This window comes from Podarcis tiliguerta (assembly GCF_965153285.1).
Source record: "Podarcis tiliguerta genome assembly, chromosome: 6".
Taxonomy (NCBI): domain Eukaryota; kingdom Metazoa; phylum Chordata; class Lepidosauria; order Squamata; family Lacertidae; genus Podarcis; species Podarcis tiliguerta.
Genome location: NC_139539.1, coordinates 16,176,816 through 16,204,462, shown reverse-complemented (window position 1 = coordinate 16,204,462; position 27,647 = coordinate 16,176,816). Strand labels below are relative to the sequence as shown.

Sequence of the window (27,647 nt, the reverse complement as noted above, 5' to 3'; positions counted from 1 at the left end):
ACCTGTAGAACCTATCAAGCTCTAACAAAAGATCTTCAGTCTCCTGAAAAGCAACCCTTGGCTCTCAATTAGAAATGCAAACAAGTGTTGCCACTTAAACTGCTCACATGAGGTGGGTAGGAACTGCTACATTAACCACACAAAAGACAGCATATAAGTATTCAGGCTCTGCTTAGTTCTTTTTCTCATTCTCTGACTTCCCCTATATCGATAAATACGAGCCTGCAACACCCTCCGGAACAGCGTAACAGAACATCCAAACGTCTGGAGTTCAGGAGTTCAGGAAACACCACAACAACACTGTGAGGTGTGTGCATGCATTAGCAAAGTAAGCGAAAACTGGATTGGTAGGAATGTGGCATGGAATTTTTATTTACAGCTGTCACGGTCCAGTTTATGGGCAGTCGAAATCCTGGCAGAGGATGTCGGGACCGGGGGCAAGATGGCGGGGAGGTAGCAGGAACGGGAGTTCGGAAGCCAAGGGTCCGAGGGATCAGAGACCCGGGAGTCAAGGAGTCAAGGGTCTGAGGATCAAGAAACCAGGAGTCAGGAAACCAAACGCAGCAAGGCAGGAAGCGTGTTGCTGTGGCAAAGAGCCAAAGGGAAATGCTGACCTTATATCCCTTCCCAGCTCTTGCCACCAGGTGCTGTGAGTCAGCCTCACCTTGCCTTGCCTCTTCAGAAAAAACTTAGGAAAGCCCTGGCTCCTGCACGCCCTGACAACAGCTTCAAAATAAAAGAATCATGGTGTGTGTCTTCTCTCATCAGCTCCGAGAGAGAACAGAACAAAGGATGGAAGTGAAAAGTTCTAATTTCCGTTCTCCCAGCATAACAGTAAGAAATACAAAACAAGGTATCATCAGTTGTTCCATATCCAGTTCTAACTGTAGCTTCTTGTCCTACATAAAGATTTCTCAGGAGACAGATGAGGTGATCAGGCACTCCCATTTCTTTAAGAACTTGCCATAGTTTGCTGTGGTTGACACAGTCAAATGCTTTTGCGTAGTCAATGAAGCAGAAGTAGATGTTTTTCTGGAACTCTCTAGCTTTCTCCATAATCCAGCGCATGTTTGCAATTTGGTCTCTGGTTCCTCTGCCCCTTCAAAATCCAGCTTGCACTTCTGGCAGTTCTCGGTCCACATACTGCTTAAGCCTGCCTTGTAGAATTTTAAGCATAACCTTGCTAGTGTGTGAAACGACTGCAATTGTGCGATAGTTGGAACATTCTTTGGCACTGCCCTTCTTTGGGATTGGGGTGTAGACTGACCTTCTCCAATCCTCTGGCCACTGCTGAGTTTTCCAAACTTGTTGGCATATTGAGTATAGCACCTTAACAGCATCATCTTTTAAAATTTTAAATAGTTCAGCTGGAATATCATCACTTCCGCTGGCCTTGTTATTAGGAGTGCTTTCTAAGGCCCATTTGACTTCAATCTCCAGGATGTCTGGCTCAAGGTCAGCAACCACACTATCTGGGGTGTACGAGACCTCCATATCTTTCTGGTATAATTCCTCAACTCAATTCAAACCTCTACCATTGTTTAAAATCACCACTCTTTCCCTCTCAGTGACATTACATCCCTGGTTTACTGAAACATCTGCTGCTTTTTGAAATAACTGTTTTCCTCTTAGTGACCCTCATTCCCTAATTTATGCAAACATATATTGTTGTTTAAAATTGCCATTTTCCTCTCAGTGTTCTTCAACCCTGCTTTACTCAAAGCATCCGCTGTTGTTTTAACCACCACTTTTCCCATGTCAGTGTACATCCTGCCTCACTACCATGCCATGTTGCGCAACCTGCCCTCACCCCTACTGTGCCCTGACTTGCAGGCCCAGTCTTGTGATGCAGCACTACAAATCCTCCATTAGGGGTTGTGTGATGACATTCAAATACATACAACATAAAACAAAAGCTGTACAATGAAGGTGGTAGATGTACGTTTGTGGGGAGCCAACTGCACATCTTAAGGGCTACCACAGCGAATGTTTCTGGACTTTTGTCCACTCAGCCAAATTCAAAATCTGAAGATTTCTTTCTTGTCCTCTATAGAAGATTCTTCTTTACTTCAGTAGGATTTCATGTCCTTTATCATGAGAAGCCACGTATGATTCATCTAGCAAAATATTCTGCATGCCAGCTCTGAGAAGCAAATAAACATAGTTGTTGACCTCAGGATAAGACCAAACACTTCTTTTTTAATTTTCTTTTTTAAAAGGACTGCTTTGCTGCTTCAACTGCAGAGTTTTCAAGAAAAAAAGAACCTATAGTAAAAATAGTGTGACTAACAACACTTTATGTGGGGTGTTCCTCTGCCATTAGCAATGAAACATTTTTCTTTCTTTCATAGTCTTCATTCTTCCACCTGACTGCAATAACCTTCAAACTATTCTTTATTCTCAAATGCTTACAAGCAAATAAAGATAATTAGAAAGAGTAAGGTTGGGGACAAGTGCCTATTATTTTCAAATGTGGAAACATGAATACGATCACTTTCCATATACATAAATACTTTACCAACAGATCAGAATATTTGCCCAGCTAGCGCAGCCTTGTCTACTTTGGCAACATGAAAAGCTAATGGTGGGGGAATCTCTTGCCAACAGGCCTAATTTGACCCACCCAGCTTCCCCATTAGGCCTGTAAGTTTGCTTCAGCCAAGCCACATCCACCTTCCCCACCTTTACCTGTGGGGCAGGTAAAGCCATGGCTGTGCCAAAAGGGAATGATGGTCAGTGGTCACTACACCTTGGCCCATGTGGCTCAAACTGCATGGGCCACAATGGGTCAATGAATGTCATTGTAATGCCAGGCAATTGACAGGTGGGAAGCCATATGGGATCTAGTGTCCCACCCCTGTTCAAAACAATTTTCAGAGGCAGGGTACTCAGTCTCCTACAATAAAACCTACACTGAGTAGTGTCTCTGGGCACCTTAAAGGCAAACCCTAAATCTGCACCGCAGTAAATCTGCCAGTATTTGAGGCGCGGTTTCAGAATCTTTATTGTTTTTCGGCAGAACACAATTACGAACATAATTATAACAAAAGCAAAAAGCCGGATCCCAATCCAACAAAGTGACATCTGAAGTGTTTGCAGTTTAGAGTGGTGGTGGAGGAGGTGTGGGGAAGACAGAAGCAGCTGAATTTCGAGAAAAGCCAAAGTAATTTACTTGGACCTAAGCTATAAATCTACTAGGCAATAATGACCATCTCTTGACACTGCGGTTGACTTTGATCAAGTGCACTGTCCGAGGCTTCTCCCCCTCCCCTCTCAACCTTGAAGCGTTTCCTGATGGTCTCTGCTAGTATTTATGTGCAGATGTCAAAGGAAAACCTGCAGGAGATAGCAAAGGTGCCTCACCTTCTAGGATCTCATGACCATTTACTGAAATGACGACAACTGCCCATCTCTCTTCCATAGCGATATGTTTTGATATCAGCAAATGTAGGCTTAGATAATGCAGAGAGTCTGAACTGAACAAATAGCCAGCCATGCACAGAGTGGGGATTCAATTAATGAAACTCCATTTTTAACTCACCCATTTGGAAGCAGGTATTGCAGGAAATATTGATCACTTGCTGTTTTGAGACTGTTGTTCAGGACAGAAATAACACAGGAGTTTGCCATTGTACTCCACTGGATTTCCCAAAGTTTCATTTTCCTCAGTTGTTTCTTGTCAAGTTATATTTTTTATCCAAGAGATAGATGGTGAAACAGGAATAGTTTGTCACCTGCACTTCCTATTTCGTCCAAACCATTGTCACACCCAAAGCTATCCAGCAGCATGAGCAGTTCAGGTAAAGGTAAAGGAACCCCTGACCATTAGGTCCAATCGCGGACGACTCTGGGGTTGCGGCGCTCATCTCGTTTTATTGGCCGAGGGAGCCGGCGTACAGCTTCCAGGTCATGTGGCCAGCATGACTAAGCCGCTTCTGGCAAACCAGAGCCGCACACGGAAACACCGTTTACCTTCCTGCCGGAGTGGTACCTATTTATCTACTTGCGCTTTGACATGCTTTCGAACTGCTAGGTTGGCAGGAGCTGGGAGCGAGCAACGGGAGCTCACCCCATCGCAGGGATTTGAACTGCCGACCTTCTGATCAGCAAGCCCTAGGCTCTGTGGTTTAACCCACAGAGCCACCCACATCCCGAGCAGTTCAGAGATGAAGTAATTAACAGATGAAGTGGTTGCAGTAAACTCCTGGTGACTTAAAAAGTAGGAAACAAAGACTGGGTCCATTGTTTGTTCCTTCAACTTCTGCAGGTCCCTTTTGGCTTGGTTTTTTTTTTGGGGGGGGGTGGGTGTTGAATTTTACAATCAAGCAGTTCACAATTGGGAAATAGATCTTCCTTTCAGGCTTGATTACAATATGTTTTAAAAAAGAACTGCAAAAGTTCAAGGCGTTTGTATCTAACTCTACTATCGCATAAAAGCAGGAAATCTATGAATCATTAAGCATTTCCTTTGGTTGTTGGGTTGTTTTTCTTTTTATGCTGAACATTACAATCAGCTGTGAAATGACAAGCACCCCGCTGTTGTCTTCTTAGGAGCGGCTAACAAAAGAACCACAACACTGGCTTCCTTTGTTGTCCTCCAACAGATAATGCAAATCTCTCCATGCAATCAGGCTTTGAAACCCAGCAATAACAAACAACCCATCAGAAACCATGTTAATAAAGTGCCACGGATGACAATACTAGGCGGACTTGATTACAAGGTGTTTTAAATGCAACAGATAACTCAGCGAGTTCATGGGATATAACTTATTAAGATATATCCGAGACTTGCTGTTGGCACAATTGGAAATGAAAGGAAGCTCTTTGCTTCCTCACTTTCTTCTTTCGGATGCCATCATGTATCAGATCAAAGGCAGCGATTAACAGCCAGGGCCAAGCACAGTTGTGGAGTGGCTCTGGACAAGATCTGGGCTTGAAGGGGCAGCTGGCACCAGAGGCAAGCAAACAGGGCTTGGCAGGAGCCAATATAGAAGAATAGGAGAGATGAGCCAAGTCAACTATCTGGAACAGGCGATAAGGCAATGGGTAGGAACATCCATTCTAGGGCAAGCGGGATGCAGGCTGCAGCTAGGCGGTAGAGCACATGTGTATGCAAAAGCTGCCAGGTTCAACTCAACTGCATCTCCAAGTACTTCTAGGAAAGACTTCTCTTTGAATGATAGGAGGGATGCTACCAGTCGGTGCTGATGATGCTACCTTCCATGGTCTAATTATTTGAACTAAAAATAAGGAAGCTGGTACATGTCATGCTTAAAATGTGCAGATGTGGTCTCATTCTATGCAGCAATCTGAAAGCTACCTTTGTTCCTATTTCTTGATAGTGATCTTCCATTCCAGCTCCCACCAAATTTCCCACCAGTCATTCTCAAGTCTCGCAGACCTACTTCCATAGGGTGGTCCTCTCTTAGGGCTGCAAAATGATCCAGGAGTGGCTAACCTTGTGATTTTGCAGATGTTGTTAGACTGCAACTCTCATCATCTTTGACTGTTGGCTGTGTTGGATGGGTCTGATGGGAATTCAATAACATTAGGAGGGCCACAGGTTAGCTGTCCCTGTTACATCCATTTTCCTGAAAATAAGCCACACTGAACTCAGCTGGGTTTACTTTTGAGTAGACATGTCTACGCTTACTGTGTCAAGTCTCAATCTCTGTTTTACCTTCAGTTCCCACCCCTCACCAGTTTTGCTGCTTGCTTGATCTCCCAGGGGAAGAACAACTCTCCATGTTACCATCAAGAAACTAGGGTGGTTGGGTAAGATGTCCCCAGATGCAGCAATCCTATTCAAGGTGAGTCACCAATTGCCAATTGGTAATTTATTGCTGAAGGCAAACAGTCACACAGGGAGATGTTTGTTTGAGCATCTGTCTGCCTAGCAAGGAGAATTTTACCATGTCATTGCAGCTTTTTTTTTAAAAAAATAAAAAATAAAAAATTCAGGCAATCAAAATTTTATTGCATAGCTGAAGGCCATAACAATCGGGACAGATTATATAGGAGTCAAAATACAAGGAATACAAACTGGCCAGCATAAATAATTAACACAGGCATCTCTCAATCATCACCTTTAAAATCAACAGCACTAGTTTTAAACAAGCTGACATTTACATTTTTAGTGGCTGCTGTACCAAACAACATCACGTCTTCTGATAACAGATTTATTTCTACCCTGTAACAACAGTAATTCTCCTCACTACATCTCTGCATTAACACTGCAGTCCAAACCCCCTTTGTGCTGGCCTGGGGGAGATGAAGGATGTTGGATTGTGTGTCCCATTGCCCAGCCTTGCCAGTCTCTGCCTGCAGAGTGATGCCAGCATCACATCCCTGGCATAGGACTCCCCATTCCATCTGCTGGATGTGCGAGTGGAAGGAAGTGCTGCCGTCAGTCAGCTCTTGAAAGCCCCCAAAACAGGGCACCTGAAACTTCCAAACTGGGGGAAAGGTAGCCAACCTTAGTATGAATACGGTTGCTGCAGAAGTTTGCTGCGAGTCTAGAATAATCTAATGAATATTGACCCCGCTACAAGTAAACCGTTCTGTTGTAATATATATTCAGCCCTCCATGCTCTTAAATCAGCGAGGAATGTAGTTCCAGAATCTACTATGGGAAAATAAAAGGCTTGTTTTATTAAAAGTTGCTGCCTTAGGGTGTTGTCATTGTGACAGTATCTTTAAACATCTATAAACTGAAAGAGAGAGAAATAAGTTATTGATTCTTCACCTGCACTGCTTTATGTATTCTTAAAAAAAGTATTGCAGATTTTAAACTTCAGCTTCTTCTTACTTGGTGGTGGTGTTTTTGCTTTGTTTTTTTCATTGAATTTTTCTATAATTCAAGAAAAAGAAGAAGCATTTTTACAGTTTTCCAAGTGCCATTACCACATGTTTCTGCTCTGCCCCATTTTTCCTGGTGCTGTAAATTCTCTTTGAGGTAGCTGTGGTAACTGTTTATAAGAATCAGATTCACCACCTTCTTCTTCTTCTTCTTCTTCTTCTTCTTCTTCTTCTTCTTCTTCTTTAGTTATTTATTTTAATTGGATTATGATTTCATATGTTAATTGGATGTTTTTTATTGGAAAATTAATAAAAATGATTTAACAAAAAGAAAGAAAGAAAGATTTTCCTTCTTTCATGGAAGGCTGAGAAGGCTCCAGTGAAGACGTGACATATGAACTCAATTTCTTCTGACAAAAACAGTACCCACATAGGAAATGCCCACTCAGATGCAGACCAAGTCTGTTGCCACTTAGTGGCTAAACTGTAAAATCACACTAGCAATACACTTTTTTAAAAAAGAAAGTACTGTGTGAGAGACCCAGTGGGGTTTGAAGGATGTAATGGAGATTTTCAGAGTCAAGTTAAGTTTGGACCAAGCTTTCAAAGTCATAGGAATTTGGAATACGGGTGGATAAATCTGTCTATTTCTGGTCCATATCAATTTTCCACATGCTTATTCATGCACTTGCCTCATTCTGTTTCTGCATTAATCTGTGAATCTTCTTAAAAGTTTACATGAAAATTCATGTTGAAATAACGTGTTTTATTACATGTTTTAATTAAAAAATCCCACTGTATATTTAATTCTAAATGCATCTTAACACATTTGGTAGTGCATTTTGCTATATTTTCTGAGGCAAGAGCTGTAACACAAATTTTGGAAAAGTGTGAAATGCATGTTCTGATCTTCACTTTAGTCCATCATCTGACCAGTTTCCACTGGAATTCACAGAAATCAAATTCCTCAAGCATTCCTAGTGAGTAATTCTCCTTTGTGTTAAGACCTATAACACACCTTAGAGTGCAGCTATGGTCTCTTGTGGAGGCTTACAAAACCCTTACAAAGAACAAGCTAAAATATTTCTTTATTTATTTACTGTAACAATCACAGCCAACCTTTTTCCTCCAGTGAGGTTGATGTACATAGTTCCTTCCCTCCCCATTTAATCCTGACAATGGCCCTTTGGGGTAGATTAGGCTGAAAAACTTTGACTGGCCCAAGATCAATGAGGATTTGAGCCATAGTCTCCCAGACCCTCACCCAACACTCCTAACAAAATGGGGTTGGGTCACCACCTGTTCCAAAGTTCAAAGGGTACACCCTGTTTTCTGGATCTTCTTCTTTGTGATGACAAGTGAGATCCTGAGAGAGCACAGGATAGATAGTAACCAGTTGGCTTCATAAGAGCTGGCCAACCCTTCTTTGACACAGCAGTAGATAATTTCTGTTGACATACAGAGTTAAAACATTTAGAGCAGTCCTGTTTCTTTAATTAAAAGGTCCTTTTAAAAAGGAGCAAGCAAAACATGAAATTATCTGAGTTCTCAAAGAAAATCAATAGCCACTTAGAAAGTTCGGGTTATTAATTGGGAAGAGTATTCATAACATACATAAAACAGAGAGAAACTCTTCCCTGAAGAAAGCAATTGTGCCCTCTAAAACTGGGGAAAGACTGTGGTGAGAAAATAGAGGAGAGAGAGAGAGATTATGGGCAGTTTTGACATCTATGGGCAAGCAGCAGGCTATTTAAAAACTGTCCATAGTATGCCAGATGCCATCAGCTGAAACGGCATTTCCATCCACTTGCTGGACAGTACATTGCAGAATTCTTGGAGCATTGGGTAGGCTATCATCTGAAGTGGCAATTACGGAATCAGTTACCACTCAATAGAAGGAAAGAAGGGAGGTTCCCTTTCCCTCATTTTAATTAACTAGTCAGTGTCTTGGGTTTATTACCTGTTTCATGCTTTTTTTAATGTGATTTTTATTCAAACCATAGCCCCAAGGAAAGGGGATTAAGGCTATCCTTTTAATTAAGTCAATAAATGATTTAACAGAATGCAATCTTCCCCCAGCCTTAATTATGGCACCTGAGAAGGTTGGGTATCAAGCAAATAAATATTTTACTTTCCATTAAAAAACAACAACACCCCAACAACATAGGCAGGAGATTCTCTGAGCAAAACCATCTCAGGGGGAGCAAAAGGACTGGGGTTTGGCAGTCTTATGACTTAACTTGTTAAACATGGAAAGCTGTGCATTTTCTCTCCTCTTGTAATACTCATGGGCACTCAATGAAGCTGAATTTTGGATGATTCAGGACAGACAAAAGAATGTACCTTTTCTCATGGTGTATAGTCAAACTATGAAATTCCCTCTCACAAGGGGTAGTGTTAGCCAATAACTTGGGTGGTCCTATAAGTGCAGCAGACAGATTTATGAAGGCTATCGGAGGCTACCAACCCTGGTGGCTACAACAACTCAACTCAACTTGTTATTGTCCAGGTCAACGTCCAGTATTGAGACAAGATACAAAGCCCATAAAGCACATTCTCCAAATGTGTATAATAGAGTAAAAGAGAATTAAAAAAAATACAAATACCATAGAATAAAACAAAATAGGCATCAACAATTTAAAGTCAGGAACTCCAAAGAAAAAAATTATATGTCTGGGATCAGTTCCTGGTGGGGTGCAGTATTTGGCCACACTGAGAGTGATGGATCCATTTTTATCCAAAAGGAGTAGAAGGACATAAAATTCATCTGAACACCCAGACAGATTTGATAAGAAGGATTCAATAAAGATTTAACACAAACCACAGAAAAGGGAGCAGTACAGGAAGACATGGGTCTCTGACTCAACCTTTCCAGAGTCGCTGGAGTACTTGTGTTCCATGGTAAATTTCTTTTTCCTTTTCTTTTTAAAGTATCTTCCCTCCAGGACTCCTGGGGGGATGGCATTTAAATGCATCAGTGTCAAGGCTCTGCAATGCTTTTTGGACTGAGAGTGCAGAAGGATAGCTGCTCTGTTGGACTGGAGTGCTCTGTCAGTTAGAGCATTCTTGGAATTTGAGCCTAGATCATGCTGGCATTCAACATCTACAATACATTACTTAAGAGCCACTCTAGCCTTGTCCTATTCCAGAGGGATGAGTGAACCCAAGTATAATCTGTTGTGCTCTGCCCTTCCCTAGTGGCAAGTGGGGAGAGGAGCAGATAACATTTGATTTGTTTCACATTTAAGGGTGAATCAACATAATCCATGTTTCCATAACAGCAACAGCAACAACAATTTGTTAGATTCAGGTAGGTAGCCATGTTGGTCTGATACAGTCGAAATATATATATATATAGAGAGAGAGAGAGTCCAGTAGCACCTTAAAGGTAAAGGTAAAGGTACCCCTCCCCGTATGGGCCAGTCTTGACAAACTCTAGGGTTGTGCACCCATCTCACTCAAGAGGCCGGGGGCCAGCGCTGTCCGGAGACACTTCCGGGTCACGTGGCCAGCGTGACATCGCTGCTCTGGCGAGCCAGAGCCGCACACGGAAACGCCGTTTACCTTCCCGCTAGTAAGCAGTCCCTATTTATCTACTTGCACCCGGGAGTGCTTTCGAACTGCTAGGTTGGCAGGCGCTGGGACCGAACAACGGGAGCGCACCCCACCGCGGGGATTCGAACCGCCAACCTTTCGATCGGCAAGCCCTAGGTGCTGAGACTTTTACCCACAGTGCCACCCGCGTCCCCAGTAGCACCTTAGAGACCAAGTAAGTTTGTTCTTGGTATATGCTTTCATGTGCATGCACACTTCTTCAGATACGAAGAAGTGTGCATGCACACAAAAGGTTATACAGTGGTACCTCAGATTACATGCGCTTCAGGTTAAATACGCTTCAGGTTACATACAGACTCCGCTAACCCAGAAATAGTGTTTCAGGTTAAGAACTTTGCTTCAGGATGAGAACAGAAATCGTGCTCCGGCGGCACGGTGGCAGCAGGAGGCCCCATCAGCTAAAGTGGGGCTTCAGGTTAAGAACAGTTTCAGGTTAAGAACAGACCTCCGGAACGAATTAAGTACTTAACCCGAGGTACCACTGTACCAAGAACAAACTTAGTTGGTCTCTAAGGTACTACTGGACAATTTTTTAATTTTTTTAATATAATTCAACAATTTGTTAGTCACTTTATCTTGCTCACGGCAACCCAAAGCGACTTACAACCAAACAAAAGAACAGGCAATAAATCTCACATAGAGATACATTAAAACTAAGAGGAAAGAGAAATACATTAAAAACATCCAACTCACTACTAAAAGGCCACATAGTTAAAGGCCAAAAGCTTGGATACAGAGGAATGTTTTTTTGCCTGGTGCCTAAAAATATGTAGTGAAGGCCCCAGGTGAGCCTCCTTGGGGAGAGCATTCAGTGAACAGAGAGCTACCACAGGAAAGACCGGTTCTTGAGTTGCTACCCTCTGGACCTCTCGTAGAAGGGACACATGAAGAAGGGCCTCAGAACATGAGTGCAGTCTCCAGGTCAGTTCACATGAGGAATGGTGGTCCCTGACGTATTGTGGTCCTGAGCCATTTAAGGATTTTTAGGTCAAAACCATCACTTTGAATTTAGCCTGGAAAGTCAGGTCAAACCGTCTTGCCCCAGTGAGGAACCTGTCCACTAAATTTTGCACCAGTGGAAGATTCTAAACCATCTTCGGAGGCAGCCCCATATATACCCTGTTGCAGTAATCCAACCTAGAGGTTACCAGATCATTGATGACAGAAGTTAGGCTATCTCTGTCCAGACAGGGGTGCAGCTGGGCCACCAGCTGAAGCTGATGGAGGGCACTCTGCAACACTGAGGCTACCTGAGCCTCAAGTGACAGCAAAAGATCCAGAACAGCAGTTCTCAGCCTGTGGGTCCCCAGATGTTGTTGGACTACAACTCCCATCATCCCTGACCACTGGTCATGCTGGCTAGGAATGATGGAAGTTGTAGTCCAACAACATCTGGGGACCCACAGGTTGAGAAACACTGATCCAGAAGTACCCGCAAGCTGCATACCAACTCCCTAAGAGGGAGTGTAACCCCACCAAGAGCAGGCAACTTCCCACCCACCCCTTCTAGGGGTGTCAGTCTTTGGATTGAGATTTAGTTTGCTGCCTTTCAGGTAGTCCAGTACTTCCACTGCCTCACCTGCAGGTGTAAAGGAGTAGAGCTGTGTGCCATCAGCGTATTGCTGACAACATACTCCAAAACCCTGGATGACCCCACTAAGACATTTCATGTAGATGACAAACAGCATACGGGATAAAATAGAATCCCAAAGAACCCCACCTTGAAAGTTCCACTGGGCCAAACCCTAGTATCACCCTCTGGAAACAACCATTCAAGTAGGAACTGTCAGGAGTTCAGCCTACACTCAAGTAGGACCCTGGCAGAGACATATGCCCGACTGGCATGTTCCCTCCCTTCTGGTCAATTGTTCGGTAGCTTCATAAGCCTTCTTCAGCCCAAACATCACAGAGACTGATACCAACAAACACCAGCACACTTAGGGATCCGCAGAGTTTGCGCATCATGTGTAACAGACCTCAGCAACTCAGCATTTTGGCTAATCTACTTTTATTTACATATAGACACACACGGAGCACTGCAACATGGCTCCCTCTCTCTCTAGCATCAGACAGCAAAGAGAAAAAGAACAAAGGACAATAGTCCCACTTCATGGAACACAGTAACACAAACATCCTATTTCTGTCACTTCCCACTCTGTGGAGTCAAAACATATATCATCATGTGATAGATAAAAGTCCCATGACTGCAATCATGGAGCAGGAATTCTAACAGGAACCACCTTTGTGGAAACACAACAAAACAGTGCCACTGATCCCCAGCACAGTCACTCCAGAAAGATACCATGGTTGATGGTATCGAAAGTCTCTGAGAAGTTGAGGAGAATCAACAGGGACACATTTTCCCTATCTCTCTCCCTACAGAGACCATCATACAGGGCGGCCAAAGCAGTTTCCATGTCAAAACCATGCCTAAGATGCAACTGAAATGGATGTAGAATATCAGTTTCCTTCAAGAGTGTCTGGATAATACTCAAGCCAAATTACAGCCATCCTTCAAAATTTGCACTTCTCCAAATTTTGCAATGCAATTCTGTAGCCAAGCAATGTGTAGAAAAATGCATGTGCTGAGGTAAAGTGTGCATAAAAAATGCACATGCCACTAAAAAAAATAGCACAAAATGCATTAGAGTGGGGAAGACATAAATATTAGAAGAAAATACACTTTGCAAAAATGTGCATGTTAGCAGAAAGTTGCACACAAATGCTGATGAATTTTCAGAAGGGCATTTTTTATATCCATAAAGCAAATTGATGTGGAAATGTAGAGAACTGAATTTAAGATTGGAAGAATGAGAAACAGAGAGAAATTGAAGTTGAGAAATTGGGCTATCCCTAGTTTCTGCCCCTTTCCTGGCCTTTGTACAGTGGAACCTCTACTTACAACCATAATCCGTTCCGGAGGTCCGGTCATAACTAGAAATGTACATAAGTAGAGGTGCACTTTTCCATAGAAAGTAATGGAAAAGTGAATTGATCCGTTCTAGACGATGAAAAACACCCCCTAAAACAGCAATTTAACACAGATTTTACTAACGAGACCATAGATCCATAAAATGAAGGCAATAATCAATGTACTGTAAAATAAATAAGACAGTACAGTGTTACCTCGGGTTACATACACTTCAGGTTACATACTCCACTAACCCAGAAATAGTGCTTCAGGTTAAGAACTTTGCTTCAGGATGAGAACAGAAATCGTGCTCTGCGGCGCGGCAGCAGCAGGAGGCCCCATTAGCTAAAGTGGTGCTTCAGGTTAAGAACAGTTTCAGGTTAAGAACGGACCTCCAGAACAAATTAAGTCCTTAACCTGAGGTACCACTGTATTGGGGACACGGGTGGCGCTGTGGGTAAAACCTCAGTGCCTAGGGCTTGCCGATCGCATGGTCGGCGGTTCGAATACCTGCGGCGGGGTGAGCTCCCGTCTTTCGGTCCCAGCTCCTGCCCACCTAGCAGTTCGAAAGCACCCCTAAGTGCAAGTAGATAAATAGGTACCGCTTTATAGCGGGAAGGTAAACAGCGTTTCCATGTGCTGCGCTGGTGCTGGCTCGCCAGAGCAGCTTCGTCACTCTGGCCACGTGACCCGGAAGTGTCTCCGGACAGCGCTGGCCCCCGGCCTCTTAAGTGAGATGGGCGCACAACCCCAGAGTCGGACACGACTGGTCTGTACGGGCAGGGGTACCTTTACCTTTACCTTTACCACTGTATTGTAGATGATTTTTTTATTATTATTTTCTTACGTGCACTGAGGGTGGGTGGGCTTAACTGGCTACAAGCTGGGGATGGGGCAAGGGTCAGTAAAGACCTGATTCATTTTGACCAGGGTCACTTTTTTTCTTGCCAGGCCAGGTTCTTCTCCGGACTTCCTCAGATTAGCTCCTTGATGGGGTTTGGGGCTGCAGTGCGCCCTGCTGTGCCTCTTGCAGGCGGCACCTCTTCCACAGCTTAGGGGGTGGGATGGGAGCCCTTTCCTTGGCAGCAGAGGGTCCAGCGCTGCTCCACAGCCGGCCGACCGAGCTCTGGGCTGCTGGCAAGGTCTCTGTTTGTATCTAGAGGAAAGTTCATCAGTCGAAGCACCTACTGAAGGTTGTAACTGGAATCGTACGTAAGTAGAGCCGTATGTAAGTTGAGGTTCCACTGTACAGGTGACGCTGCCAGTGGGTTTAGCTTGCTTGGTGTATTTCCAAGCTGGCATGAGACATCTATGCTTAATCTCAGGGTTGTGGGTTCGAGCTCCATATTGGGCAAAAGACTATTGCATTGCATGGGGTTGGACTAGATGACCTTCATGGTCTCTTCCAACTTTACAATTCTATGATTCTATCTCTCAGCAAGCATTTTGCACTTGGCTTGAATGAGAGTTACATCTGACCACGGACTTCACCTTTTGCTGATGCTGGCCACTTTCACCTTAAAGGTGATTCCCTTGAAGCCGGCTTTTAAAATAAGATTTGTCTGGCAAAAGGACAAGTAGTGTTCTGCTAATTAGCAAAACCTCTACTTAACATTTCATTTCTTGGTCAGGGTCATTTCTGGAAAGAAACACAACTGATAATGAGCTCCTTTTGAATGGAATCCAGGAATGCTGGGGTGTTTTATATGTATCTGGAATGTAGTTAAATGTGTGGCTGGAAAGGGAAAGAAGCATTCGGTTAAAGGACTTGCCTCATATAGATGGTAATGGATATATTGTAACATACCAGAGCCACTGTATTCTGCTCTGGTCAGACCTCACCTGGAGTACTGTGTCCAGTTCTGGGCACCACAGTTCAAGAAGGACACTGACAAATTGGAACGTGTCCAGAGGAGGGCAACCAAAATGGTCAAAGGCCTGGAAACGATGCCTTATGAGGAACGGCTAAGGGAGCTGGGCATGTTTAGCCTGGAGAAGAGGAGGTTAAGGGGTAATATGATAGCCATGTTCAAATATATAAAAGGATGTCACATAGAGGAGGGAGAAAGGTTGTTTTCTGCTGCTCCAGAGAAGCGGACACTGAGCAATGGATCCAAACTACAAGAAAGAAGATTCCACCTAAACATTAGGAAGAACTTCCTGACAGTAAGAGCTGCTCGACAGTGGAATTTGCTGCCAAGGAGTGTGGTGGAGTCTCCTTCTTTGGAGGTCTTTAAGCAGAGGCTTGACAACCATATGTCAGGAGTGTTCTGATGGTGTTTCCTGCTTGGCAGGGGGTTGGACTCGATGACCCTTGTGGTCTCTTCCAACTCTATGATTCTATGATTCTATAGCAGCCTTTCCTGAAGAAGGTTCTAGAGGGCAAGAATGGCCAACATGGTCTATGAACCACAACTCTTTCTCCTCCACCCTCAGTTTGACGGACTTGCCACTGTCATCACCCACTGTTGTGTTATAAAAGGGGTAACATCGTCACCGGCTATATAGTGAACAGACATTAAAGAACAGAGGAGTTTAAGGAGTTGTGGGAAAACTGCCCATACATGAGGCTTGGTATAATATTTGGAAATAGAAAATGGAACAGTTAACACAAAGGATATCAATTCTACTTGTATCCACACACAAGCAGTGTTCCATATAGCATGGCTTCCATCTGCTCTCCTCTCAGGAACGGACTTTGGCCTTTCAAATTTCAGGGGTGCCATGTATATGGTCAAAAATCTGTGCCCCTCCCTCTCTCACCTTCCATTCTGCTCAGCTCACCACATCATAGTTGCTGCACCCTGAAGCACCCTTGAGGCTCAGCATCCAGTGTGGCAGAACCAGTCACACTGCCCTGAATTCACCTCTGCCGTTCTTCTGTATTATTGTTGAGTCATTTAGTCGCATCCGACTCTTCGTGACCCCATGGACCAGAGCACGCCAGGCACTCCTGTCTTCCACTGCCTCCCGTAGTTTGGTCAAACTAATGCTGGTAGCTTCGAGAACACTGTCCAACCATCTTGTCCTCTGTTGTCCCCTTCTCCTTGTGCCCTCCATCTTTCCCAGCATCAGGGTCTTTTCCAGGGAGTCTTCTCTTCTCATGAGGTGGCCAAAGTATTGGAGCCTCAGCTTCAGGTTCTGTCCTTCCAGTGAACACTCAGGGCTGAATTCCTTCAGAAGGGAATAGGTTTGATCTTCTTGAAGTCCATGGGACTCTCAAGAGTCTCCTCCAGCACCATAATTCAAAAGCATCAATTCTTCCCTATGTTGTTGTTCTTGTTTAGTCGTGTCCGACTCTTCGTGACCCCATGGACCAGAGAACGCCAGGCACTCCTGTCTTCCACTGCCTCCTGCAGTTTGGTCAGACTCATGGACCAAACTCCATGGACAAATTCTTCCCTATGCCCCAACCCAAATCCTATCTGAAGGGTCTCCCAGTCCTCTACAGCTGATTTTGAGGGTGCATAGGTAGGGAATGAAAAGTTCCATTCCTCCAGCACATGTCCCTTGCACTAGCAGAATGGGAGAGCCCCCCCTTTTAAATTCTTTATGAACTACCTTCTGCATGAATCTCAAGGCAATTTACATGAAAATCATTTTTGAAACAGTGCAAAAAACCAACCACTATATGTAGATTTAAAAACAATGCAGATTAAACATTCTGATACTTTAGGGACTTCAAGGAGAAAGCAGTGAGTTAACTGAGTATATAACCTGGGCCTATAACTTCTAGGAACCTGATCCTGAGAGGTGTTGGCCAGTATATGTTAGTATCCAGACCTTGACCTTGACCTTGACCTTGGAGCAGATTGAGAGCCGGAGCAGATCTTGCAAACAAGGAGTTGCATAGTTGTATTCGTTTCCCCCACAAGTAGCCTAGGCAGCACGTTCTACTAAAGAAATATGACAAGGTAATGTTGAACTCCAAAAACCAGTGTGACTTTAGAATGAAAATGTTGGGATCTTTATTAGACAGAAACCTGAAAGTTGGAATGGTACTCCCCGTGATGCCTTGCAACACTGATTCAAAGGGTCGGATGACTGGTTTGGGTCTCTCCACTAACTCAAAGCTCGTTGAACCAGAAGAGGTTGTAAGGGAAAGAGACATGGTTTGTGTTGATTGTCCTTGTCTTCCGCAGCTTCCTCCTTCCCTGCAAAAAAAAAGTTTACTCCAGAGGGTTATAGAATATACTGAATATACAGTAATAGCAATAGCAATAACAATAATAATTAATAGCCTAGGAGGTGACATGGGGTGGGTGCCGCAAGAGAAAAAGAGAATCTGCAAAAATCACTCTCCCCCTCTCTTCTTCCCATGGAAGCTCCCAAAGAGCCTTCTTTCGGCAGAGGGACACAGTGGGAAACGGCCCATAGACTTGTTCTGCATTAGCCCATTAATCCAAACTGTTTGTAAATCTGGGAGATGCATGTCATCCTCTCACAGCCTGGACTGATTCTTTCCCCCCTTTGGTCCAATGAGGAAAGATGGTTTCTTCCTTTGTTTGTTTTGCTTGTTCCCCAAACACTTGCAAAGCAAAATTAAACTCTGGTTCTCTGTTAGAGAAGGGGTGGTGGTGGAATGCAGGTCAGTAAGGAATCGTTTCACAGCTTTGTTGTCATTGCCTTGTCTCAGGGTAAATAACTCCTTTTATATGCTTACCGAGGTCCTTCTGTAAGAAATGAACTGCACAAGCTAGAGACCGTAAAAAGCAATACACTAGATGTGTAAGGTTTAATGAAATGTCAGCATGAGATGGGGGCATCTTTTGCATTTTAAGTTCTATCTGCTTTCTGACAAATCATGATCTTTGAGGTTCACACATTGAGCAGTTATTGTTTTTTCGAAGCTCAATCATTGATTCTCTTGTGTGGAAGCATTTAGGATCTCAGGGCTATCAGCTACTGCCTGGAATATTAGGGCTAAAAAAATTGCAGCAGTAACAATATTGTTTTAAAATACAACTTCAAAATGCAGTCTGAAAGAGAAAATATTGCATTATAGGGTTTCCCCAAAAATTTCAATATTTTCTCCCCGTTACTGTTGGTCCAGACCTTTGGGCCCTGCCTAATATTTCTTTCTTTATTTACATTTTCATTCTTCTCTTCCTCCAAAGTTCTCAGGTGGGCTTATAAGCTTCCCTCCATTTCACAACAATCCTGTGAGGTAGGTTAAGTTAAAAGAGAGTGACGAGTTCATGGTCACCTACTGAGCTTTCACAGTTGGCTGGGCATCTGAACATGGCTGCCCATGTCCTATGGTATCACAAGGCCTTGTTCCATAGCATCACTTTGTCCTGACACAATGTTCTCAGGCTTGGGGATGTTGGAGGTGTGTGGTTTCAGTGCATGGGGCAGTATCCAACAAACATGTCCTGTCAGTGCAAGGAATTCTGACTGAGCAATGGTGCTTTCCCCCCTCCCAGCATGCACCACACACCTTTCCAAATGGGTTCTAGAGGGTTGTGTAGACCCATAGAACAGATTTAGTTGGTGCATGTGTGAGGAACAGGGAAAGTCTCACTGTGCAAGTTAAAGTTGAAGCATGGATGAGCCCTTAGTGGCTGACCAAGACGCTCAGGAATTTCAGATAGTTCATGTGGGAAACAGCTATTTTATCATGTGGTCTATTTGCAAGAGCCCTCTATTTGAAGAGTATTGCACTTGCAGTCTCTTCTCTCCCTTCATAGGGTGCATTATTTTTAAATAGGGTGCACAGGTCTTGAGGTTGCCCATCAGCAAACACACAGTTCACCAGGTCAGAGTTTTCCCCTCTATGGTAAGATGCATTGTATTTTTTTTCCAGTTTAAAGTAATGTAGGAAGACAGTGTTTGAGCAAACCACCCGCTGCTCCTTTAATCTTGTGCCCCAGCTGGGAGGACACACCAGAAGTCAGGATGAAAATGGGGAGGTGAGGCAGCAACTCTTCCAGAGTTGGAAGAGCAGCTGGAAGCACAATCTCAGCAGGTCCTAAAAGGGAAGAGAGGTGGGTGTGGGTGTGGGTGTGTGAGAGAGAGAGATAGAGAGAGAGAGAGAGAGAGAGAGAGAGAGAGAGAGAGAGAGAGAGATGGGTGAGAGGTAAAAGTCAAAGGCAAGGAGAAATTGAAAGGGGGGGGGGGAGGAGAATGGGAGAAGAAGGACAGGCAGAGGGGAAGTAGGTAGAAACAGAGAAAGTATTTAGGTGAAGATCTGGAGCCAGTGACATCAGTGACAAGTTACATGAAGAAAGGGGAGAAAGATAGTGATAGGTTTGGGCTAACAATACAGCAAGCAAGTAGACAGAACAGGATGGGATCCAATCATGGCAGGAGTCCCAAGGGCTCACCAGCAGGTCTCTGAAGGTAACAGACACCCTGGGGTTCTGCAGCTCACTGGGATCAAAAGGATGGTGTGGAGGAAGTATGACAATGGTTATTTCTAAATTTGTGTCAATGCATATGAATTAGAATATGCAGCTTTTATGCAAAACCCCACCTTTTTTCTTGACAATGTGTAGGTCGGCACTGTAGGAACATTACCTTCACGTCTGAAACTGGGCCTCTTGAGTGTGACAATTTCAAACATGTTGGCTGCTTCTTGTGCAGCACCTACCAGAACATGATAAATCCTGCTGCTGCTTAACCTGGCTTAGTTCAGGCTTATTCCAATCTTCTCTGAAAGGGCAAATGTAGCCTTGGTACTCAAGCCAAATTAAATGTAAGCTTCACTGTTTCGGTGATGTAAAAATGTGCACTTGTCTGCCCAGAACAAGGTTACTTGCTGTGCTTATATAAATCCCATAGTCTGGAGGACTTGTGGAATAAAGTAAAACTCGTTAAGAGAGGTATTTTCAGGTAACCCGATTACACTGAGTAAACTCTGCCTTGTGGTTCACAGTCTTCGTAAGGCATACAAAGCTCTAAGGCTGAGTACGAATTGTATTTTGCTTGTTTAGATGTGGGGGGAATTGAAAGGATGACCAGTCGCTCATCAGAAATGCACCATTAGCCTGAGGCACTCAAGGAAAGCTTGTAACTCCCACTGCCCTGTCAGAACATTTCCATATTCTGAAGGGAAATACCCAGTCAACAGGAAGGAGAAAGAGAGCTAACAGTTTGCATGGAAGCTGAAAGGCTTTTGTTTCTTCCACTGAGGACATGAGTTGGTAGCCGACACTGCTTGAGGTGTATACCAAGAGATTATTGGGGGTGGGATGAGGAGAGAAGAATGGAGGCAGAGCTAGTTAATGTGAACTAATTTGCCATGCTCCCCAATAATAGTACCTCCTTCCTCTTCCTTCTCCCACACATTGTAACCACTAATAACCTTTTCAAGTTCTGCCCACTAATGAAGCCACTGTCTCTTCCTATTCCGCTGCCCCTTTCATCTCCACCTCCATTTCCATGCTTCATACTCCTGCTTTTTTTTCAACTTTCTTTTGTACCCCATCTTGCCTTCGCCTTCCTCCTCCTCCTTCCTTATCTCAGCTCTCCCTTGCGCACAGACCACTCTCAAGTCCATGACTCTTCCTCTCTCCTATGCTGCTGCTCTCTTTGAACATACTTCCCACAATGCTACATGTTACATTATCTTTAAGATAAATAGAACTGTAAGAACAAGGCTTTCAGTTAGCATGTAGAGCAGGTTAAGTTCAGTTGATGGATGCTGTACATACGTATGCGGATGTTTGTTGTTAATATCCATTCTAAAGGAATGTTGAAGGAATGGTGCCAAGAGTGAAATGCATTGTGTGAAGATACTATGAAATATTTGAGGGCTCCACATCCTTTAAATCCATCCATTTCCATCTTCTCCAAATTCATCCTTTTCTCCTGTCACCACAGCCCTAAAGCTTTCTCTCTCACACATGCACCCACCTTCTTCCCTACCTCCCATATTCCTCCTCCACTCCTCCAAATGCCACGTTTAGCCCCACAAATAGTGTGGGAGTTTTTGCAGTCAAAACTCACAATGCATATCTATGCTAGTTAGTAAATGAAGGGGTTAAAGACCACAGAAGTGTAAATTGCTAGAGATGGTACAGCTAGGTCATGCCTCCCCCCTTTGGAGAGGAAGGAAGTATTGTTTGTTTCCTGTCCCCCCCCCCCCACTTAAATCATGTAAGCTGAGCAGACCACATGAGCTCCCACGCCCAGACTCCATGTCTGAAAATACTTTTGGTATTTGCCTTTGCCTTTGCTGTTTCTGCTGTAGCACTGAATGGTGCTTGAGTGAGACCTATGGGTACTGTAAGTAAAGCATTTAAACTTACTCAAGTTTGTGGTCTATTTGCTCTGAGAGGGGTATAGGTCAGGGAGCAGCATTTTAACTGCTCAATACTGGGACAAAGGTCTAACAATCTATATTTTTGTGCTTTGCAAATGCTGCATAGATTTGTGTTTTAAACTCTGATGGAGGTTGTGGGTTTTTTGCTAAAGAGTGAGTCAAGAATTCAAAAATATTTTTGAATTCAGGAGTCACCCATTTTTCTTGTAGTTCCCCACACATGTGGGACTTCAGGATGAATTGGCATTCACAGGTTATTTCCCAACAAATAGTGTAGCCACTTGACCCTTCCCCATCCCTCTCTGTCACCACATAGAGCCCCCTCCCCAATTCTTTCCTTAACCCCTCCACAGGTCATTTACTACAGATGTGAATCCCCTCCTATTTATTCTTGCTCCCTCCTCCTTCTGCTGCCCCTGCCTTTAGAGCTTTGGGAAACAGCCAATGAAAATAGTGAGATGATGGACTAGCTCAAATATAGTATAGAGAGAAACAGAGCTAGATCCTTGGTATGAAATTTTAATGGCTTGATTGAAACATTTTATGGAAAGTTTATCGTTACGATTAACATTTTATAGACCTTTCTGCACAGGGGATGCAATTTTGTTATGCAACCAAGCAAGCAAAGTGGGGGTGGGTGGGGAGAAATCCAATTTCTTTTTGCTTGAGTTCTATTCTGAAAGAGGTTACTTTCTAGGTGTCATTTAGTTTTCATGGAAACAAAGTTTGGGGGAGAAGAAGCACATCGACTACAAATGCGACAATAAAAGCAATAACGTTTGAGTTCTTCTTTTCAAGTACATCGTGCAAAGTTTTTGCATTATTTGTTCCAGGCTTTTTGGTGAGCGATGCAGTTGACTCCTTTTCAACTCCACTCCTGTAAAAGAAATCATTGTCAATTGATGTGGTTTGATTTCCCCCCCTCTGCTTGTCTATTCTGAGCATGTAGAGCTTTGAACACACAGCAGTTGTACTGCATATTACTAACCTGTCTTTTAGACATAATATTTTGTCTAAGAAGAGGATAAATATTGGAACTTAAGGAAAAGAAAAGAAAAAGAAAGGATCAGTGGTGTTAGTTTTTACAAAACTTTATTTTTTTTTAAATCCTAAAAGGTTTTGGAACCAATATACAGTCTTTTTAAAAGAAACAAACAAACCAGCAGAGCAATCCTATGCATGCATACTCAGAAGCAAGTAATCTAATGTTACTCCTTAAGTTTGGTTAGGAGAGCAACTTTAGTTACACTGTAGTTCAGGGACAGGGAATGTGTGGCCTGCCAGAGGTTGCTGAACTACTACGCCCATCGTCTTTGACTATTGGCCATGCTGCAGCTGATGGGGACTGGAGTTCAACATCATATGGACCATTGGGCCATTTAGGACAGACATTTTAATAACAAGTATTAAACAGATATCAAACAGAGCTCCGTTGCTTAGAGCATGGTGCTGATAATGTCGATTCCCATGTGGAACAGCTGCATATTCCTGCATTGCAGGGAGTTGGACTAGATCGTCCTCAGGGTCCCTTCCAACTCTACAATTCTACGATTATATGATTCTAAGTAAGCGCACGTGTTTGTACAACAATGACGAACTGAACTTAACCTTTATTGTTGTTGTTTAGTCGTTTAGTCGTGTCCGACTCTTCATGACCCCATGGACCAGAGCATGCCAGTCACTTCTGTCTTCCACTGCCTCCTGCAGTTTGGTCAAACTCATGTTCGTAGCTTCGAGAACACTATCCAACCATCTCATCCTCTGTCGTCCCCTTCTCCTTGTGCCCCCCATCTTTCCCAACACCAGGGTCTTCTCAAGGGAGTCTTCTCTTCTCATGAGGTGGCCAAAGTATTGGAGTCTCAGCTTCAGGATCTGTCCTTCCAGTGAGCACTCAGGGCTGATTTCCTTAAGAATGGATAGGTTTGATCTTCTTGCAGTCCATGGGACTCTCAAGAGTCTCCTTCAGCACCATAATTCAAAAGCATCAATTCTTTGGCGATGAGCCTTCTTTATGGTCCAGCTCTCACTTCCATACATCACTACTGGGAAAACCTTTATTACTAACTGCCAAAGCTAACTAAACAGACCTTACCTTAAGAAGAAGATGAAGAAGAGTTCGGATTTGATATCCCGCTTTACCCTAAGGAGTCTCAAAGCAGCTAACAATCTCCTTTTCCCTTCCTCCCCCACAACAAACACTCTGTGAGGTGAGTGAGGCTGAGAGACTTCAGAGAAGTGTGACCAGCATCCAGCAGCTGCATGTGGAGGAGGGGGGACGCGAACCTTGTTCACCAGATTACGAGTCTACCACTCATAACCCCTATACCACACTAGCTCTCTAGGATTCTAAGATTCTAGGACTCTAAGATTCTATTCATCTTCAAGATACAGTGGTACCTCGGGTTACATACGTTTCAGGTTACAGACTCCACTAACCCAGAAATAGTACCTCGGGTTAAGAACTTTGCTTCAGGATGAGAACAGAAATCATGCAGCAGGAGGCCCCATTAGCTAAAGTGGTGCTTCAGGTTAAGAACAGTTTCAAGTTAAGAACAGACCTCCAGAATGAATTAAGTATGTAACCAGAGGTACCACTGTACAGTAACATATGTATATCATCCCACCAAGTGCTAACTGCGGCTCAGGACTGCAATACCTCTTTCCATATGAACCTACCTGGACCCTGAAATCATCTTCTGAGGCTCTCCTTCATGTGCCTCCCCCTTGAGAGGTCTGGAGGGGGGCAACATGAGAACAAACCTTCTCTGCAGTGGCTCCCCATCTGTGGAATGTTCTCCCCAGGGAGGATTGCCTGGCACCTTCATTATACCCTCCTCTGCACATATTCCAGCTTGTCAACATCCTTCTTAAATTGTGGTGCCCAGAATGGGACATAGTATTCCCATAGTGTGGTCTGACTAAGGCAGAATAGAGTGGTACTATTACTTTCCTTGAACTGGACACTATATCTCTGTTGATGCAGCCTAGAATAGCATTAGCTTTTTTGTTGTTGCTGCTGCTTCTCTTATCTTTGGCGATCACTTGTAGCCTAGTAAGATTGTCTTCCATAAACACAGTTTTAACAGTGAGTCTGTAAATGACTGTGGAGGCCAATTCTGGACCCACACGTCCTTCCACAGTGAGGACATTGGTTCCCAGGTGGAAGTTGATCACAGTGTGGATTTGCCAAGTGTGTCTTCCTCTTAGCACGTTTCTCCCTTGCGTTCTGAGTTCGAGTGTCTTCAAAGTCCATGACACCTTTGGTAAAGGCTGTTCTCCAACTGGAGCACTCACAGGCCAGTGTTTCCCAGTTGTCAGTGTTTATACTACATTTTTAAAGATTTGCCTTGAGACAGTCTTTAAACCTCTTTTGTTGACCACTAGCATTACACTTTCCATTTTTAAGTTCGGAATAGAGTAGTTGCTTTGGAAGACGATAATCAGGCATCTGCACAACATGACCAGTCCAACGAAGTTGATGTTGAAGAATCATTGCTTCAACACTGGTGATCTTTGCTTCATCCAGTACACTGATATTAGTTCGCCTGTCTTCCCTAGTGATGTGTAAGATTTTTTGGAGACACCGTTTCACACTGTTGACTCATGTTAATCTTGTGGTCCACCAAGACCCCTAGATCCTTTTCACATGTACTTGTGCATCTGATTCTTCCTGCCTAAGTACAGAACCATACATTTGTCCCTTTTGAAATTCATTTTGTTAGCTTGCGCCCAGTTCTCCAATCTGTTAAGGTCATTTTGAATTCTGATTCTGTCTTCTGCAGCATCAGCTACCCCTCCCAGTTTGGTGTCATCTGCAAATTTGATGAACATCCCCTCAATTCCTTCATCTAAGTCATTTATAAAAATGTTAAACAACAACCGGCCTAGGACAAAAATCTGAGGCACCCCACTTGTCACTTTTTTCCAGGATAATGATGAACCATTAATGAGTACTCTTTGGGTTTGGTCAGTCAACCAGCTACAAATTCACCTAACAGTTACCTCATTCAACTCACATTTTACCAGCTTCCTTGCAAGAATATCATGGGGGACTTAGTCAAAAGTCTTATTGAATTCAAGATACACTATGTCCACAGCATTTCCCTGATCTACCAAGTTTGAAATTCCATCAAGAAAAGAAAAGAAAAGAAAAGAAAAGAAAAGAAAAGAAAAGAAAAGAAAAGAAAAGAAAAGAAAAGAAATTGGTCTGGCATGACTTGTTTTTGAGAAACCCCTGCTGGGTCTTAGTAATCACAGCATCCTTTTCTAAATGCTCACAGACCGACTGTTGAATCATCTATTCTAGGATCTTCCCTGGTATCGATGTCAAACTCACTGGTTGGTAGTTACTTGGGTCTTCCTTTCCCCCCTTTTTGAAGATGGGGACAACATTTGCCCACCTTCAGTCTGTAGGGACCTGCAATTTTCAAGAAATCTCAAAGATAATAGATGAAGGCTCTGAAATTACACCTTCAAGCTCCTTTAGTACCCTTGGATGCAGCTCATCAGGTCCTGGAGATTTGATTTCATTTAAAGTAGCAAGGTGTTTCCTTACTACCTCTTTTCCTATCTTGGGCTGCAGCTCCCTCCTTGCATCATTTATTCTGTTATCGCCAGGTTGGGCATCATTTTCCTTTTGCGTGAAGACAGAGGCAAAGTAGGTGTTGAGTAGTTCCACCTTTTCTCTGTCGCACAATAGCATTTCTCCATGTTCCCCACATGGAGGACCTGTCACTTGCTTGTTCTTCCTCTTACTTCGGACATAGTCAAAGAAACCTTTTTTAAAATTATTTTTAGCCTCTCTTGCAACCCTGAGCTCATTTTGAGCTTTAGTCAACCTGACTTTCCCCCTGCAACTGTCGGCTACTCATGTATACTCCTCCTTTGTGATTTCCCCTTTCTGTCATTTCTTATACATGCTCTTCTTAACTCTCAGCTCATCTGTATGCTCCTTACGCAGCCACACCAGTTTCCTTAGATGCCTCCTACTTTTCTTTCTTGTTGGTATTGTCTGCATTTGGGCCTTTAGTGTTTCTCCTTTTTGAAACTCCCATCCTTCTTGGACTCCCTTCTCAATGAGTATTTCTGACCACTGGATCACACCCAGTAGCTCTTTCAGCTTTTTGAAACTGGCCTTCTTTAAGTCCAGATTGTGTGCCTGACTGCATTCAGTTTTCCCTTGCCTAAAGTCTCTGAGTCAACAGAAAGCTTTTGGAGGAAAAACCAGAGAAATACTCACCTAGAGTTCCTTTCTTTCCCCCTTCCTTTTCGTTAGGTTGACCACTAATGGAAAGAATAAGAAAATAAAACTCTTTTTTGTTCACCTTGCTTTTTGACAGCGAATAAGAAAGGTCCAGGGAATTGCATGGAAATCAGTGGTGGCTCCTGTCCACTGGGACTGTTGGGGCAGAAGGGAGGGAGCACAATCAGTAGGCGGAGCAGGAGTCAATGATAGGCAGATCCAACTACTCCATGTCTCATCTCCATCATCCCTGTTGAATTCCACAAGGGTGGCACTGAAACTGAGCAGGATAAGAAAGCTGATAGGCAGCACTACCCCTCTGTTTGGGTTTATAAGAAGGCAGGCAGGCGGGGGCTGGCTGAGGGTAGTGTGAGGTTGGTGGGGCAATGCCCCATTTATTATTGTTATTTTATTTATTGAAGTCGTTAGTCACTTGAACAGGGCAGCCCATAATGACTTACAACCAAACAGACAATTGTCCTAACAGGGCAGTCTCTACAACTGGGAAGACATCAAGTGCAGCGATTCTGTTGAATCTGGAAGCTGGCTTAAGGGTATAGCACCTGGGGACAGAAGCTTATCTTTGGAGGTAATGTACGGTATAATATAATAAATAAGCATAAATAAAGTTGGCCTCCAAGTGTTTTGATCCTTTCATAGGACCTTAACGCAGCTATTAGTCAAGAAATGCTAAAAATAACTTTCTTCTTCTTCTTTAGGATGCTGATTGCAGATGCTATTTTCCCAAAACCAAAAGTGACAGTAAAATTGTGATCTACTCTGGGGAAAATGAGCACAGCCTTTACTTGATGCAA

At 43.5% G+C, this 27,647-nt stretch overlaps 1 long non-coding RNA gene across 1 annotated transcript; it reads left to right on the top strand.

The window, feature by feature from the left end:
• The first annotated feature begins 255 nt into the window (after positions 1-255).
• On the top strand, positions 256-27,647 carry LOC310680471. Its single transcript, XR_014512799.1, has 3 exons — positions 256-307; positions 5,687-5,810; positions 27,552-27,647. It is a non-coding gene; the product is annotated as an uncharacterized lncRNA (long non-coding RNA).